We start from the raw sequence: 17,498 nt of genomic DNA on the forward strand, positions 1-17,498 counted from the left end.
TCCACTAAAAGATAGTCTGACTGAATTAAAAATTAAATTAACCAACTATATACTACCTACAAAAAACTGACTATAAATATAGAGACATAGGTAAAAATAGAAAGAATAATATACAATGAACCATTAAAAAATAACCAAAATAAAACTAAACCTAAGTATACTGACATCAGAGAATTGACTTTATAACATGGAATATTCTGAGGGAAAAAGAAAAATATTATTTATCAATAAAGGGCCAATGTACCAGTAAGATATAATGAGCCAAAATATGTATACATCTAACAACAGTGCTTAAAAATACATAAGGCGAATAGCTATAAAACTGATGAGGCAAAAGAGACAAAGCCACAATTATAAGGGAACATTGTGCTTTTCACTCAGTAATAAACAAAACAAGTAGTCTAGCAGCAAAGATACAGAAGATAAAAACAACACTATGAACCAATTTGACCTAATTGACATTTATAGAACACTCCACCCAATAACAACAGATAAAATTCTTCTCACGTACTCATGGAAATTTAATCAACATATTCTAGACCATGAAAGAAAACACAGGAAATTTTAAAAAGGAGAGATCATGCAAGTGTTTTTCTTTAACCATAACAAATTAAATTAGAAATTGATAAAAAAAGATTTTGGCAACTCTCCAAATACTTGATTCCAAGACTTCCTAAACAGGCACAGAAATCAAGACAGCAATATATATAGATAAGAGAATAGACACAAAAATCAGTAGAACAGAATACATTGGCACATATACGGTCAATTGATTTTCAACACAGAGGAAATGGCAATTTAATGGAGAAAGGATATCTAGTGCAATAAATGGTGCTAAAACAATTGGATATTCAAAAGGAAAACAAGGAATCCTTGGTTCATATCTTGCACCATAACAAAAATGAAATAACAAACAGATCATAAGCCTAAATGTAAAATTTACAATTATAAAGCATATACAAGACAAGACAGGAATAAATCTTTGCAATGTTTGGTGTAATGGTGACTTGTTAGGTGTGATACCAAGACACAGACATAAAAGAAAAAGTGGCAAATTGGATTCCATTAAATTTAAACTTCTGTTCTTTGAAATTCACCATTAGAGAATGAAAAGCTAAGCCAGAAACAGAATATTTTCAAAACACATTTGTGATTACGATCCTCTATTATACAAAAAGAGCTCTCTAAACTCAATGATTAGAAAACAATCAACTCAACCGAAATCAGAAAGACATTTTAAAAAATCCACCACATGAAAAATACAATGAAGGATAAGATCAGTCATCTGGAAGACAGGTCAGTAGAAAATACACAGATTGAGGCATAGACACAATAAAGAAAACTAGTGAAAATACCATAAAGCTTTTGTGAAGCACAGAAAAAGTCTTTTAAAATTGTGTAATTGGAACTCCAGAAGAGTGAATATGGCTGAATAATTTTTTGAGGATAGAATGGCCAGGAACTTTCCAGTGCTAATGAAAAACATCCATTTACAGATTCAAGAAACTCTGAAAGCCTCAAGAAGGATAAACATAAAGAAAACCACACTTAAGAACATTAGTAAAACTGCTGGGTTGCCTAGGTGGCTCAGTCAGTTAAGAGTCAGATTTCCACTCACAATCGTCTCAAGGCTTGTGAGCTTGAGCCCCACCTCGGGTTCGGGGCTGAGAGCTCAGAGCCTGGAGCCTGCTTTGGATTCTGTGTCTCCCTCTCTCTCTGCTCCTTCCCCACTCGTACTCTGTCTCTCTCTCAAAAACAAATAAACGTTAAAATAAATAATTAAAAAAAGAACATTAGTAAAACTGCTAAAAAACAAACACAAAGAAACTCTTCAACAACCAGAGAATAATTACACAATAACTTTAGAGAACAATTGTAAGACTTAAAGCTGATTTTCCAACAAACTAGGAAGCCAGATGAAAACAGAATGACATTATCCAAGTAAGGAGATTATAAAACTGCCATCCTAGAATTTTATAACCAGAGAAAAAACACCTTCAATAATAATTACATTTTAGGGGCACCTGCGTGGCTCAGTTGGTTAAAGCATCCAACCCTTAATTTTGGCTGGAGTAATGATCTCAACACTTCATGGGTTCGAGCTCGGCATTGGGCTCCATGCTGGCCATATGGAGCCTGCTTGGGATTCTCTCTCTCTCTTTCTCTCTTTCTCTGCCCCTCCCCTGCTCATTCACTCTCTTTCTCTCTCTCTCAAAAAATAAACTTAAAAAAATGATTATATTTTAAACAGACAAAAATGAGACCACCAGCTGACCTATACTAAAATAAATTAGAAGAGAGTTTCATTGGAAGTAAAATGACCCCAGACAGGAATGAAATAATGAATGAAGAGTGCCAAAAAAGGAAAAATTTATGTAAGTAGAAATGATTATTGACTTTACAAAATGAGAGACGGTATCTTGGGTGTTTAAAATATGTGTGGAATTAAACTGATTTATAACAATAATACAAAGATGTGAGAGCGTAAATGGAGTTGATATGGTCTAAAACTCTTAGTATTATCCTGGAAATGGTCAAGTATTGATTTGCATATTATTTTAATTTTTAATTTTTTAAATTGTTTTGCATAAGATTTTGTTAAGTAAAATATCCCCATTGTGAGTTATAAGGCAACTGTTAAAGGAATAGAAAATAATGTAGACCTAACTAATTAATAGAGGGGCAAAGTAAATAATAAAGACATCTGTTAGTCAATAAAACAGAACAGAAAATAAAACAACCAATAGAAGACAAAGAGGAGTATAAAATGGGAGTTGTGGGCAAACAGAGAATACGTATTAGGTTATTGTTTTAAATACAAATAGAGTCGTCATGCATTAAGGGTATGTAAACTATGTAATCCGATTTGAAGACTACAAGTGACAGAATTATTATAAAACCACGTTCAATATAAGCTGCTTATAAAAACATACCTCAAATATAAGAAAACAGAAATGTTGGGAAAAAAATAAGGGAAAAAGGGAAACTACGCAAACATTAAGCAAAGACTAGTTCCTGTAGCAACTAAAAACTTTCAAAGACAAAGGCAAAACGAGAAGTAAGAAGGATTATCTCATAATAGTTATGGGTTCAACCTACAATGAAGATAACACCGTTCTAAATTTGTGTGTAAGAACATAACTTCGAAATAGAAAAATAAAAAAATCATAGAACTAAAAGGAGAGGTATTACAAATCCACAATTATAATGTGACACTATTATATTTCTCTCAATAGCTTTTAGAACACACAAAACATATTTAAATGTATCTATTTGACAGACTTAGAGCGGTTGCTATTTGCTGCTAGGTTTCCCTCACAGATGTAAGGAAAAGTGTCTGCATTTTCTGTCTGATTGTGGCAGCCAAGATTGAATGGAGATATATAGGAATTGTAAAAACAGGGAAGAACCCATATTGCAACTAAGATATAACCTCATAAACAGGGAAGAGCCTGTTCTATTCCAGAAAAGGAATCTAAAATTTGAATTTATATGAGAAAAGAAAGTTCAATAAGAACGTAGAAAATCTGAACAACACAATACACTGCACAAAATGACAGAAAACATAGTCTTTCTCAAGTACACATGTACTTTACGCAAAAATTGACCATATTCTGGGCCAGTTAGGAAGGCTTAATAAATTTTTTAAAATTGAAATAATTTATATAATTTTATTTCACCACAGAAGAATTAAGCTAGAATTTGAGGTCACTAGAACTAAAAAATATCAAACTACTTAGAAATTAAACAATACATTATCAATAACCCAGGGACAGAAAAGGTAAATTTAGAAGATATTTAAGAAAATGATTTCAAACTGTGGGATATAGGGAAATCAGTGCCTAGAGGGAAATTTATCATCTTAAATGCATTTCCCAGAAAAAAATACAGGCTAAAAATGAGTTAGTTCAGCTTCTATCTTAAGAAGCTAGGAAAAAAGAACCCTACAAATAAACCCAAAGAAAGTATAAATAGGTAAGTAACAAAAATAACAGCATAAATCAAACCAATAGAAAACAGAGGTCACAAGTTACAAGTTTCCATTTATTTATTTATAAAATAAACATAAATAGTCTACAAAATAAATAAATATAAAATATATAGTCCTATAAAATAAACAGTCCTGAGGATATAATGGTGAACATGGTAACTATACTTAAGAATACTGTAGTGTGTATTTAAAAGCTTCTAAGAGAGTAGAAGAGTAGATAAGACCTAAAAGGTCTTATCACAAGAGAAAATAATTTTTAACTATGTGAGGTGATGGATATTAATTTGACTTGCTGTGATGATCATTTTGCAGTAAACATATACTGAATCATTATGTTCTACTAACAAAATGTCATATGTCAATACATCTCAATAAATAAATAGAAAATAAAATTTTCACAAAAATTAAAGTTGATTCTTTGAAAACATTAAGAAAAAAATTATAAATGATTATATCAGGAATGAAAACCTAGACACTACCCTGACACAATTCTCATCAGAGGGATAACTGAGAGATACGAATGAGCAACTTTCTAACACTACATTTACTAAGTTAGATAACATAAAGCATTCTAGGAAAAGAGAAGAAATAGAATGTTTTTAGTAGTTCTATTTATATAAAAGATATTGAATCATTAGAAAACACATAATGAGGGAAACTCCATAACAAGATGGCTTTATTGGTGAATCATCCCATATATTTAAAACTGAAATCACATCACCATGTACTAACTGTTGCAGAATAAAGAAACACATACCAGTTCTTTTTTTTGAAAATAGAATAAACTTCACAGTTAAACCTGCCAAGGACAGTAGACAAAAGGCAACGTAAAGGCTGATCCCTGTCATGACATTAGAAGCTGAAGTCTAAAATATTAGTAAATTTAATATGGAGATATAGACAATGATAATATGACAGCACCAAGTGACACTCATTTTAGAAATACAAGGTGGTTGATATCTTGATAGATGAAGAAAAAGCATTTCACAAACTGAAGCACTCAATCGTGACACAAATGCCTGGGAAACCAAGAATAAAAGGAAAATTCCTATTTAGGCAGAGTAACTACAAAGAAAATCAATAGACGTTACTAAAAGGTTTTTTTTTTTTTTTCTGAAATCAAGGATCAGCCAAAGTTATCTGCTGTTCTCAGTTGATTTCAATTTTATACTGGAGATGTAGTCAGTATAGGAAGCAGGGAAAATATTACAAGGATTAGAAAAGAATAAAAAGAGAAGGCCATTATTTGCAGATGTCATTTTTGTGTCTACAGACAAGTGTAGTACAAAGACCACTGGATATAAGATTAATATACAAGAATCAGCTATATTTCTATATATCAGTGATGCACAAAAATAAATTTATAAAAATATTATTTACAATAGTGTCTAAAATATCCAATAGGAATCAATATAACAAATAAGGTCAAAAACATCATATTTCACCACACCAAAAACTACACAATATTATTATGAGCGCAAAAGACGATGCTGGCAAATGGAGAAATATGCCATGCTCGTGGATGTGAATTTTCAACTTTGCAAAGATACTGATTATCCCTGAAATATTTCATAAATTTAACGTAATAGGAATATAGTTTGTGGAAATAGACAAGCTAATTGTGAAACAACCAGAGAAATAGTTTAACCGGAAGTCCAAGAATAGGTAGAGAAATGTTAAAGAAGAAAATACAACTGAAAGATGTACATTACTAGATGTCAAGACCTACCTTACCCGTAGATATATCAAATTGTCAAAAGCAGAGTTACAAAACAGTGAACAGCAAAAAATTAAAAAATTATTTTAAAACTTGAGGAGTATATGGTTAGATAAATATTTTTTAACAAGACTCAAAAACTCTAAATATAAGGAAAAATCGGGGAACCTGGCCTTACTCAAATTAATTTGCCACGCAACAAAGGATATCACAGCCTTTTAAAAAATGAGATCAACTAGAGAAATGCATTTTCATATAAACAAAAGAAAGTTGCCCTACGGAATATTTTTAAAATCTTGCAAATCAGTAATAAAATAACTCAAAAGAAAAATAACCAAATAATAAGCATTGGAAATATAGAGGAAATCAAACCTAAAGAGCCAATAAATACATGAAAAGATGATTAATCTCACCAGGATCCACACAAATGTAATTGAAAACAGTCAGATGTAATTTGCATTTGTCAAGTTGGCAAAAACTAAAAACCTTGATAACATTAAGGGTTGACTAGAAGATGTGGGAGCAAGATCCCTACATGATGATGGCGGGAATGTATTTTTGATACTTCCCTTTAGAGAGCCACTTGGCAGTAATTTCCAGAAACACTGAGGATGCGCATGCCCAATATTTCCACTTCCAGAGTTGGTGTTGTTCAATATACGCTGTCCTAATGAAAAACTAGGAACAATAGAAATCAATAGAGGAATGGATAAATTGTGTCACGTTATTGGCTGGGAGGGAGATTTTACAATTTCAGAGTAGTTGTAACTTCAGAGAAGGGGACGTATGGTCACATACGTGATAGTGATGACAAGGGGATGATTTTCAATGTTTTATGTCTCAAAATGTAAAAGTTAATATTTGCAGTATCTGGGGGTTTTTCACAGATATTTCTTACCTTCTTGTTTACATTTTTCTTTAAGTTTGAATTATTTTACAATCAAAAGGAAAAAAAAATAGGTTGCGTGAACTTGTCCCGGGATTAATACAGTTCAAATGGAGAGACAGGAGACAGACAGGTGAAGAAACTGAACGGGTGAATATAATATATCTTGACACCGGATTAATGACAGCAAAGGAAAAGGAGAGAATAGAATGGGGAGGGAAAAAGGAGGGGAGAGATGGAGAGAGTGATCACAGAAGGAACTGTAGCATAAATGTTAGGTGAGGGGAGATGTGGGAGTGAGTGGGGAACCGGTAGGGCAGGGGGCTGGACTGGGGACACTGATGCTCTTGACAGAATCAGAGAGCATGGGGCAGGAGGCTCAGGAAGGAGAAGTTTCGCTTCTGAAGAGCAACTTGTGGATACTGAGAAGACACCCAGTTGTAGATGCAGTTGGTACTGGCCAAAATGGGGAGAGAAATTAAGGATAACGCTGTAGTGTTTCAAAGCCACAGAACTTAGTTAGCTAAGTTTCCAAGAACGTGAGGATTATGAGAGGAAGAAAAAGAACCACTGAAAGATCCTTGGCACAACCTTTGCACTGGAGGATCGGCCTCTGAAGAGCTGCCAGGGCAGAAGGGTCATGAGACACAGTGGAGGGAGGGGGGAGGGAGGGAGGGCTGGCCCAGAAGTCGGTGCCCTCGTCGGTGTTAATGTTACGGAGACTTGAAAGAGGGAGAGAAGGCAGCTAATGCTGCTGTGTTTAGCAACTCAAGGTTCCCTGATGACTTCAGGATGATGCTAAGAAAGAGAGAGGCAATGGTGGCTACCCGGGCGATGGTCTGGCTACTAAACATATGCAGTAAGGACCAGGGGACAAAAAGGAGCCATGCTTCCTGGATTGTGTGTCAGCTGAGAGGTGACATTCTGCTCATTTGGGTTGCTCCTCTTGAGACTGGCCTTCTTCCAGATCCGGTGAGGGCTCCTCCAGGGCTTGCCATCCTCTCACCTTCCTCCTGTGGGTCTCAGCTGAAGAGCGTTGGGGAACTGACTGTGAAATAAAACTGTTTATCCCAGCCCTGCATAAATAAATGTCACTTCATTATTCCCTGCATCTGAATCACTGATATCCTGTATTTCGCTTATCTCGTTTATCCTTGAAGCTGTCCTCAAACACTTCGCAGTCTCCTGAATTGCATACAAATGGATGAATATTTGAAAAAGTGTAATTGCTGTTGTTTGTTATTTTGTCCTGCCACTGTGCTTTCATATACCATCTGGACCGGAGGTGGACTTGTTAAAAAAAAAAAAACACCCAGAAGGGACAGTCTCACGAATTTGAGCCTACAAGAGAGAAGGAAGTCCTTAGTCTCTCCCCCAGAAAACAGATCTTTACAGAGTTTCCTGGCCAAACATGCAGCCAAGATGTTGCTAAATCTGGGAAGCTTATCAAGTGCAAACTGTGAGTCTTCTCACAACTGTGCTCAACGACACATGGTCTGTTTGTTGCTTTAAATGAACATCACAGGAATAATCACAACAGACACCTGTATGGTACTGTGCACTTTTCAAATTATTGCCACATGCAAGAGATAATTTCATCTTCCCAAGGACCTTATGAGGTTCTGAGACTCCGAGTGGCTATGTGATCAAGGTGAAAAGCAAGGCAAGTCTGTGATGGGGCCAGGTCTCCACCCACCCAGTACGTGCAACACTGTGGTGTATCTTCAGTAGATTCCCTAGCTGAGACTTTTGATATCTGCCTTTGCCTATAACAGCAGTTAGGTGGGAGGAAATGACAAGGTAGATGTTCATCCTACATTGATAGATATATGACTGATTCACCATTTTTTTTGTGCAAAGGGTGGAATCAAGAATATCCACCAGAGCCTCCCTTCAAGGAGACCATTGTCTGTTTGCAGGAAATTACTTGGAAAACGAATCATGATGGAAACTTGGGTCCAAATGGAGTTTGGGCTTGCCCTGAATGAGGAAAGGAGAGGAACTTTTTGGTTGGATCAGGAAGAAAGAGGATGAGAGAAGGGAAAAATAATGGTGCAGAGCCAGAGAAAGACAAAGGGTTTATGTTTTGTATTATGACCTTTCCTCGATCCTTCAAATCTATAGTTAAATTATGAATTTCAGGGAACATTTGGGGTGAGTGTGTGGTTTGAGGACAAGAGGTAGATATTTTGTGTTCATATTTTAAAAAATTAAAATATGGGATCAATTGGGATGTCCGAAAAGTTGTGGGGACTTCTCTGGATTGTGCTTTGCTATGGATTGGAGGTTTAGGCCAAGTTCAGCTGCATTTCTGAAGAGCAGGAGGCCTCAGCAACACAGGGGTTACTTTTCAGAAATTAGCATTTTATTTATTTGCATGTCCTTAATCTTCTAGTTCAACACACAAAAGAAAAAAGAATTATATATATGTACATGTGTATAACATGTATAACAATAACTTATTCAAGAGAAATGTGTCTTAGTGATATAAAAGAACAGTCTAAGTGAGGAAGAACATTAGATTTCTCATTGTACTCTCTTACAAAGGCAACTTTGACTAACTATGAGTGGCTGCTCATTGTAGACTTATAAGAAGATGCTGATGATATCTGTTGAGGACACTGTAGAGACACTCCTCAATGCTACAGCATTGATTTCCATCAGGTCTAAAATGTGCCCCCCATTATTTTCTCTTAATTAGGAGAGAAAAATGAGGGGCTATGAAGTCATCAAAAATACTACCCAAAGTAATTTCCAAACCTTAACAGAACAAAAGGCAAACATAGCAAAGAATTAAAATACCATTTGGATTTCAACTTCAATTTCTGACCAAGTTATTTTTTCCCACTAATCGCTTAATATCAGCTTGATCTTAAATCTATTTCTTCTCTGACTCAGACTATTAGGATTCTGAAAGAGCTAGAGAAGGTTCAATATACTCATATAATCCATTTCAGATCTTTATTTCACACTAAAGATAGACTTTCCCTCTTCCTCATTATTGATAGGAAAAGAGATATGCGTCTAGTTTTCATTGCAAGAAAGACAATATACAAAGATGTTTCACTTGCTGGAAGACTCTAGGATGAAAACACAACAACAACAACAACAACAACAACAACAACAAACCCAACAATAACAAAAACAACAAGTAAATTCCTCTTTCACTTTTGTCTGCTAACACCGAACAGGGCAAGTGAGCCCAGCCCAGAGATTGCTTCCAGGTGAAGAAGACAGGCAGGTAGGAATGACACCTGGGAAAATTGTGGAGTGTGGGGAAGAGCTGTAAAATTTAATGTCACATTGATAAATCATCAGCTGAAACTATGTGAGACAGGAAGAGGGCAAGCTGTAGGTAGAAATGGCCTCTGCAATGAAGGAAGTGAGAAAGGAAAGAGAGGAATATGAAAGGGAACCACAAAGGAGCAAGGGATATGAAGAGTATATTGGTTTCCTTTTTGCTGTTACAGTAAGTTAACCCAAACTTAGTGGCTTGCAGTGACACACACTTACTATCTTAGAGTTCTGGAGGTCAGAAGTCAAAAACCAGTGGGCTAGAATCGAGGTATTGGCAGGGCTGTGCTTCCTATAGAAGCTCTTGGGGAGAATGCATTTCTTGCTTTTTCAACTTCTATTGGTTGCTGTGATTCCTTGGCTCCTGAATACATCACTTTTGCTTTCATGGTCTAACTGACTTCTCTGCTTCTAACTTTCCTATGTCCCTTTTAAAAGGACCCATGAAGTTACACTGGACCCATCTGGATAATCCAACATAATCTCCCCATCTCAAGATCCTTATTTTAATCACATCCACAAAGACCTTTCACCAGATAAGGTAATTAACAAATTTCTGGGATTACAAAGTAGACACCTTTGGGGGTGGGGGGCATGATCCAGCCTACTACAGAAGGTGTTCAAAAAACATCATAAGGATTGTTTGTGATCACAGTTAAGTGTATGGATGGGGATTTACACACACAAGGAACAACCAGCCCAATTATCCTTGAAACCTTCAAATAGGGTGAATAGCTGGTGTCAATATACATTGGTAAGATGCCCATCTTGTGTCAGGGGCAGTGTAGGGATTTGGAGAGAGAGACTCTTGATCCTAGTTATGGGGTAAATATCTGGTGCTTTCTCTCATCTTCTTGCCACTCTGCCATTCTTGTTCTTGTCCTGGAAAACAATTTAACTTCCAGTTCTCTACTTAGACATTCACTCCCTTCAGGGAGCTTTCTATGAGCTACTACATTCCTCTGTAATACAGGGTATTCCCTGGCCTCACTTCTTTCATGGGTAGCCAAGATTGAGCTTATCTTTCCTGAAGCCAAGGAAAACAAATTCCATGAGAATTGCTTTTAAGTTGGTGAGTCTCTGAATTGTCCTCTCCTCCATTAGTTTGGGTCCAATGACTAAGTGTGTTGAGGTAGTGTGGAGAGAGGGGAAAGAGAAAGATGTCAAAGATAATTACAGGAATAGCATAACAGCGGCCTGCTCTCCCACTCCCTAGCATGGTGAACTTGTATGATTTTTCATGTGTCAGCTGGACACTTAGGAATGTGATGAGTCAACTTGCTGGTACTCCACTGCAAAGCAGGATGATCTCAGCAGGTAGAAGCTGCAGAAAAATCCACCTGTGTTGTGAGCTCTGAAATGGGGGGAGGCTGGTAGTCAAACTAGAACTAGATCTTCTCTATCAGGAAACTGAGTACTGGGGAAAAAGCTGTAGTTCCTCCTTCAAGAACCTGCAGAAGTGATACATGTGAATGTCCATGCATATACCCTGATTATTCTACCGACAACCACACGCACCACACACTGGATATTAACGATGTGCCAGCCATACAGAGAACATCCACAATCTATTTTATATGGAGAAAGACTTACTTGACATTTTCTATTTCCTTTCAAAAATCCCCAACAGAGAAGAAACATAAGAGGAAGGGGGAAAGGCAGTTGAGAGCCAGATCGTCTCCTTTCTCCCTTCTCTATGAAGAAGGGTACGAGGAGAACACTGAGTCAGAACTGAAATGAAAACATTCAAAATAAATAGAACTGAATTTTAAATAGTAGAATGACAAAGTTTAAATAACTGTGTCTGAAAAAGTATAGAATCTGGCCAACATGTTATTAAAGAATTGGAATAAACGATTTCATTTATATGCCCAAGAAGTTGGGGCCAGTTAATAAACTGGTTACATAAGCATTTAGGTTATAAGGTTATAGTTAATTGTTTACTCTCACTCTCAGCTCCTTGAGGCCAGAGACTACTGCACCATGGAGAAAATTTAATTGCAAGGGACCTAAACCTGCTCCAATTACCTCACCAAAAAAAAGTGTTTATTATAAGCATAGAGACTTCACTGAAATCAAGGACAAGATGAAAAAGCAAGTCTTGTGAACAACATAACTTTGGGAACTTTGGCAACTGGGAATTCAGGTTCATCAACCGTCAAACTAATGCTCCACCGATAATGAAATTCAGCCAGTATTTGGCTCAGATTCTTTTACTTCAAATGAGACAGAGACAGAGAGAAAGGAGGCAAACAGACGGACAGACTCAGCCAGGTTTATGACTTTATTCAGTTAAGGTTGGATAAAAGATTGGCATGATTATGAGTAGCTGGTTTGGAGTGTATAAACATTATTGAGTCATTTAATAAATGAAACTTGTTTGGTTTGAGAATCTTAGATTCTCTTGGTTGATAATAATCACAGTACTTCAACAGCTAGAATGTGAATGTCCCTCACCTATCCTGAAGTGGTGCATTTTGAATGGAGATATACTGGAGAAGCACCACATCCTATTTCTTGTCTCATTGAGTTTTTATAATTAATACTTTTTTTGTTTCAGCATTTTACTACAATTGCAGCAACCGGAAGCAATGTCAGGGACTAGTTAGCTTGCTGCTACAATCTTTCCACCCACTTTGGAGATATTTATCCTGAGGAGTTTCTTTTATTCTTTTCATGACATTTAAGTACCTTGGGAAAATCAGTTTGTTGACCTGGCTCATCATGTAAAACCTGAACAGATTAAGAAAATAGCCCAGATGGGTTAGCCATACAGTCAAGGGTAGGAGCGGGAGGTGGAAAGGTCTTATCCCCTCAAGGAGTTTCATCAGAAAAATGTGGACTTTTCAAATTATCAACGTCTTTAACGCCAGAAATTTTAATAAACTCTCAAAGGTATATGATTCTACATGACACTGGCCCACAAGCCTTTCCAGAACATTTCTTCATTGAGTCAGCATCTGTGGTACTGGGAAAGAATGAAAGTGAATACCCCTGAACTGGGTCAGATATTACCTGCTGGTGGTTAAGGGGGTGGATACAAGATGATGGAGGCTAGTAAGGACACAATGAAAGAAAAAAAAGTAAAAGAGATATTTACCAGGGTGGCTTTGATTCCAGACCTTTTCAAACGAGGAAAATTCCAGACTAGTTCTTATAAGTTTGTCCTTATATGGTTTTTCTAAAGTTAAGTGTTTTGTCTTTAAGTGTTATTTATAGAGGAGTTCAAGTTCACATAAGTTATTTGTGTTTTTAAATTCACAGAGTTCTACATAAACATTGATAGAGATGGGAGGAGAAGAAGCATATGGAAGTGTCACAGGGAAGGTTCTTCCATCAAGAAGGCAGATCTAAACTTAGATGTCAGATGACGATGGAAAAATACAGCATAATAAGCCCTTCCTCTTCTGGAAGAGTGCCAATCTGTGAATCTTTTGGATTTATGAAGAACACTCTAATCTCAGAACCCCTGTAAATTCTCTTGCTTTTTCTTTCCTATGCTCCAGACTCAAAAATTATGGTGTCTTCAGTTATTACTTCAAGGGAGATACAAGAGGTTAAAAAGGAATAAAAATGCCAGAATGGGGAAAATCAGAAAGTACCATCAAAGTCATCTTAAAGCAAGTATGTACACATAACACATGCACATATAAAGAAGTAACAGTTAAGTGATAACAACAAAAAGAGCTCCTCCAACTTCTAAACAGGGAGTAAGACATTTAAGTGCATCTAGTTTCATAATATATTCCAGCAGCTCTGAACTTTATGTGATTCCTTACACAAACCATCTACACTTATGACACCCCCAATGCTTAATACCAGTCCCCACTTTTTTCCTCAAGTAACTCTTACTGGAGCTTTAACACTCAGATTTAGTGAAAACCAAGCCATTGATATATGAATTATAGGACAAAATCTCTCTCTCTCTCTGTTTTTGGCTATTGAAGAAATAAAAAGACTAGGAGGCTTATGAGAAAAATTTAGCTCTCCTAGAATTATCACAAAAATGCCACAGGTAAGTTTTTCTCTTATTTTGCAGGTAAGCAGTTTCCTAGAATTACTGTTTCAGCTGATGAAACTACTTGGCAGGTGAAATCTTACATGAAAACTTGATATGTAACACAGATCAATGGGAAGCAGACCCCCAGGGTCTCCTTCAGATTACCAAGGTGGTTTTTGGACACCTTGATGTCTTATTGAGCACATATGAAATCAAGTGCACCAAGACAACTGGAGCATTAGAAAGACTCCTCAGTTCTTCATTTTTAAAAATATCTTGCTTTCATTCATGAAAAAAATGGTCTTATGTAGGTATGGATTATCCTGAGCTGGCCTATAAAATCTGTAATTAATATTGTGACTATAGTGCACAGTAGAATTAGTAGCATTATATCTTTCTCATCTGTGAAATAGGAATAATAATGTATATCTTGCTGACTTCATAGAGATAATTGAAGATAATATAGGAAAATGAGTATAAAAACACACTGCAAACAATTATGCATTAAATAAGTGCTGCCCTTTCTCTATTTTTGATAATAGAAGCCAGAGTGGGCCTCTGGATTTGTGTAAAATGTGACTTTATTGAAATTAGCAAAATGTAACCACAGGCACATTTTTCTTTTTTTTCCCAAAAAACTAGGGACAGACTAAAAGAAAATCTATTAAACTTTTGCAAAAGTCAGTTCAGTGTTTTTCTCTTCTGGAATTCACCAAAAACTTGATGGAGAATGAAAACAAAAAAATTAAAACCCATCTTCAGTAATATTACAAGACAATTCTAATTGAGAGTTGCCAAAATATGTGGGAGAGTTGCCAAAAAAAAAAAAAAGCTGTGATCAGGCAGAAAGTGGGATGGGCAAAGTACTAATAAACACAGGAACTGGCAGGAAGGCTTGGCGTTAGCACCTCCATAAAAGCACCAGCAAAATACACTTCTTGACCTTCTTGACCTTAAGAGGCTGCCCCTAAAGTACAGGGACTCTATTCCTTGCTTGCAGAAATGGGTGTGGTAACTTGAATGAGAAGGGCTCATGGGTAGAAACCTTCTGCAAGGTGGGTAAGACTTGAATCTCCATTTGGGATAGCCTGTGTATGGCAAAACTGCCTCAGAACTTTCAACATCATTACCTACCATGAGAAAGTTAGTGAACTTTAAAGCTAAAGAAAATCTTTTTTTTGTTCAGGATGCAAAAGACCAACCATTGGTAAGAGAGGTATCATAGAACACTTTTGAGACTAAAATGGGTCAAGGAAAATGCTAAATGTAATGAGATGCCAAATAGTCATATGGCAACACCGTCTTGAACAAAATGGAATCTATAATCTCCTTACTTTAAGACAGAAACTTTCGCCTGACATAAAGTTTCTGCACGGTAACATTCAATGTTTGAAGACAGTAGAGCAACATTCAAGATTTTTAAAGAAAGTCATCAATTTCGTATCTGGAAAGTTATTCTAGTGTATAAACCAGTTACATCAAACATGCCAGAACTCAAGGAATATTCTTCCTCAAAATACTTCTTGGATAGAGTATTACTGGATGACTTGAGCAAGCGATGGCTTGGGAACTTATGATGCAAGTACTGTTGGTGAGAAGTGAAAACAATTACTTGAAGAACAAGCACTCAAACAGATGTGGGAATTAGGGTGAAAAGACGAGTAAGTAACATGTACCCTGATAATGCAGAAATGCCAAAAATATAAAAAATCAGGGAGAGAAGAGAATAAAAAGGGAGGGAGAGGGAGTTTACTGATTCCTTCATCTATGATAGCTGGGAGTTAAAGAATATCATTTAAAGACAATCAACTTTATTTAAAGTACTTAAGAATATAAAACTAAACATTAAAGAATATTATTGGCTGAAAGTGAATGGTGGAAGAGAGAGAAGAGAAAGGGTAGAAGGTGAAATGCAGTGATCTGATCAGTGTTTATGGTAGGAACCTAAAGGTTGTATATGAGTATAACTAAATAAGAACCTTTAGAACGAAGTAAAATCTTACATACAAGAGGAACTAAACTTCAACAAAGCTAAGAAAAACAAGTGAAACTTGTTTAAAAAAAACTATTAAAAGAGAGGTGCCTGGGTGGCTCAGTTGGTTAAGCATCCAAGTTCAGCTCAACTCATGATCTCACAGTTCATGGGTTCAGGCCCGCCGTTGGGCTCTGTGCTGACAGCTCAGAGCCTGGAGCCTGCTTCCAATTCTGTGTCTCCCTTTCTCCCTGCCCTCCCCACGCTTGTGTGCATGTGCTCTCTCTCTTTCTCAAAAATAAATAAATAAACATTTAAAATGTTAAAAATATATTAAAAGAATTCTTCCCAATGGTTAAGAAAAAACAACCACCCTTATAGAAAATGAACAAAGAACTTGAATGGAGTTTAGGAAAAATGAATTCATTCATAACAAGAGAAATAAAAATTTTTGAACAACTAGTCACATACCACTTTCACCTAAACTATGGACAAAAATCTAAAAGTCTCATCATACATTATATGGTGAGGCTTTGGGGAGACAATTTAAAAAAGACTTATTTTTTTATAACAGTTTTAGATTCACAGCAAATCTAAGCAAACAATACATAGAGTTCCCATATTCTTCCTGCCCTTATCATAACCAAACCTTCCTCCACTATCTACATCCTATACCAGAATAGCACATTGGTTACAATAGATAAACCTACAATGACAAATAATTATCACCTGAACTCCATAGTTGACAAGAGGGTTCACTCTTTGTGTTGTACATTATAGGGGTCTTGATGAATATATAAATATACAACTACCATTATTAGACTTGTAATAGTTCCAATGCCTTCACAGTCCTCTGTGCTGATTGATCAGTGGTTGCCCTCCTCCAAACCCCTGGCAACCACTGATCTTTCCCATCTCCATAGCTGTACCTTTTACAGAATGTCATATAATTGCAATCATGCAGTATGTGGCATTTTCAGATTGGCTTCTTTCACTTAGTAATATGTATTTAAAATTCCTCCATGTATTTTTCATGATTTGATTGTCCCTTTCATTTGGGAAGACATTATTTTATGGAAGTGTTGTTACAATACTTACAGAAGACAATTGAGCACACGTACCAAATTCATAAACTTTTAAACCTAGCTTTAATGGTCAGATCATATTAGGAGGGCCTTATGTGCCAAGTTAAGTTCTCTAAGTAGTGGTAGACATGAAGATTTATCAGTATGGAAATAATATCATTAAATTTGGGACTTTCAAGAATCAAGTGGTAACAACATGTGGACAAAAATTTACAGCCAAGAAAAATTGAGTCAGAACAACTTTATAGGTGACTATCTTAGTTAGGTATAAAATAATGAAGGTAAGAACTAAAAGGGCAATGATAGAATTTTTAAAAGATGAGTAATGATTTAAAAATCCCAAAGTAATAAACAATGGAATCTGGAAACATTAAGTCATCTTGTAAAGATTTATTTATTCATTTGTTTAACAAAAATTTATTAAATATCTACTCTGTACCAGTCTGTAAGATTAACACTTGCATATTGCACTTGGAATTAAGCAAAAGAAAAAGCATAAGTATGCTGCAACATGTTGGAGATGAGGGTCTAAGTCTCAGATGAGAGATTATTC

The sequence above is a fragment of the Prionailurus viverrinus genome, chromosome B4 (assembly GCF_022837055.1).
Source record: "Prionailurus viverrinus isolate Anna chromosome B4, UM_Priviv_1.0, whole genome shotgun sequence".
Lineage (NCBI taxonomy): Eukaryota > Metazoa > Chordata > Mammalia > Carnivora > Felidae > Prionailurus > Prionailurus viverrinus.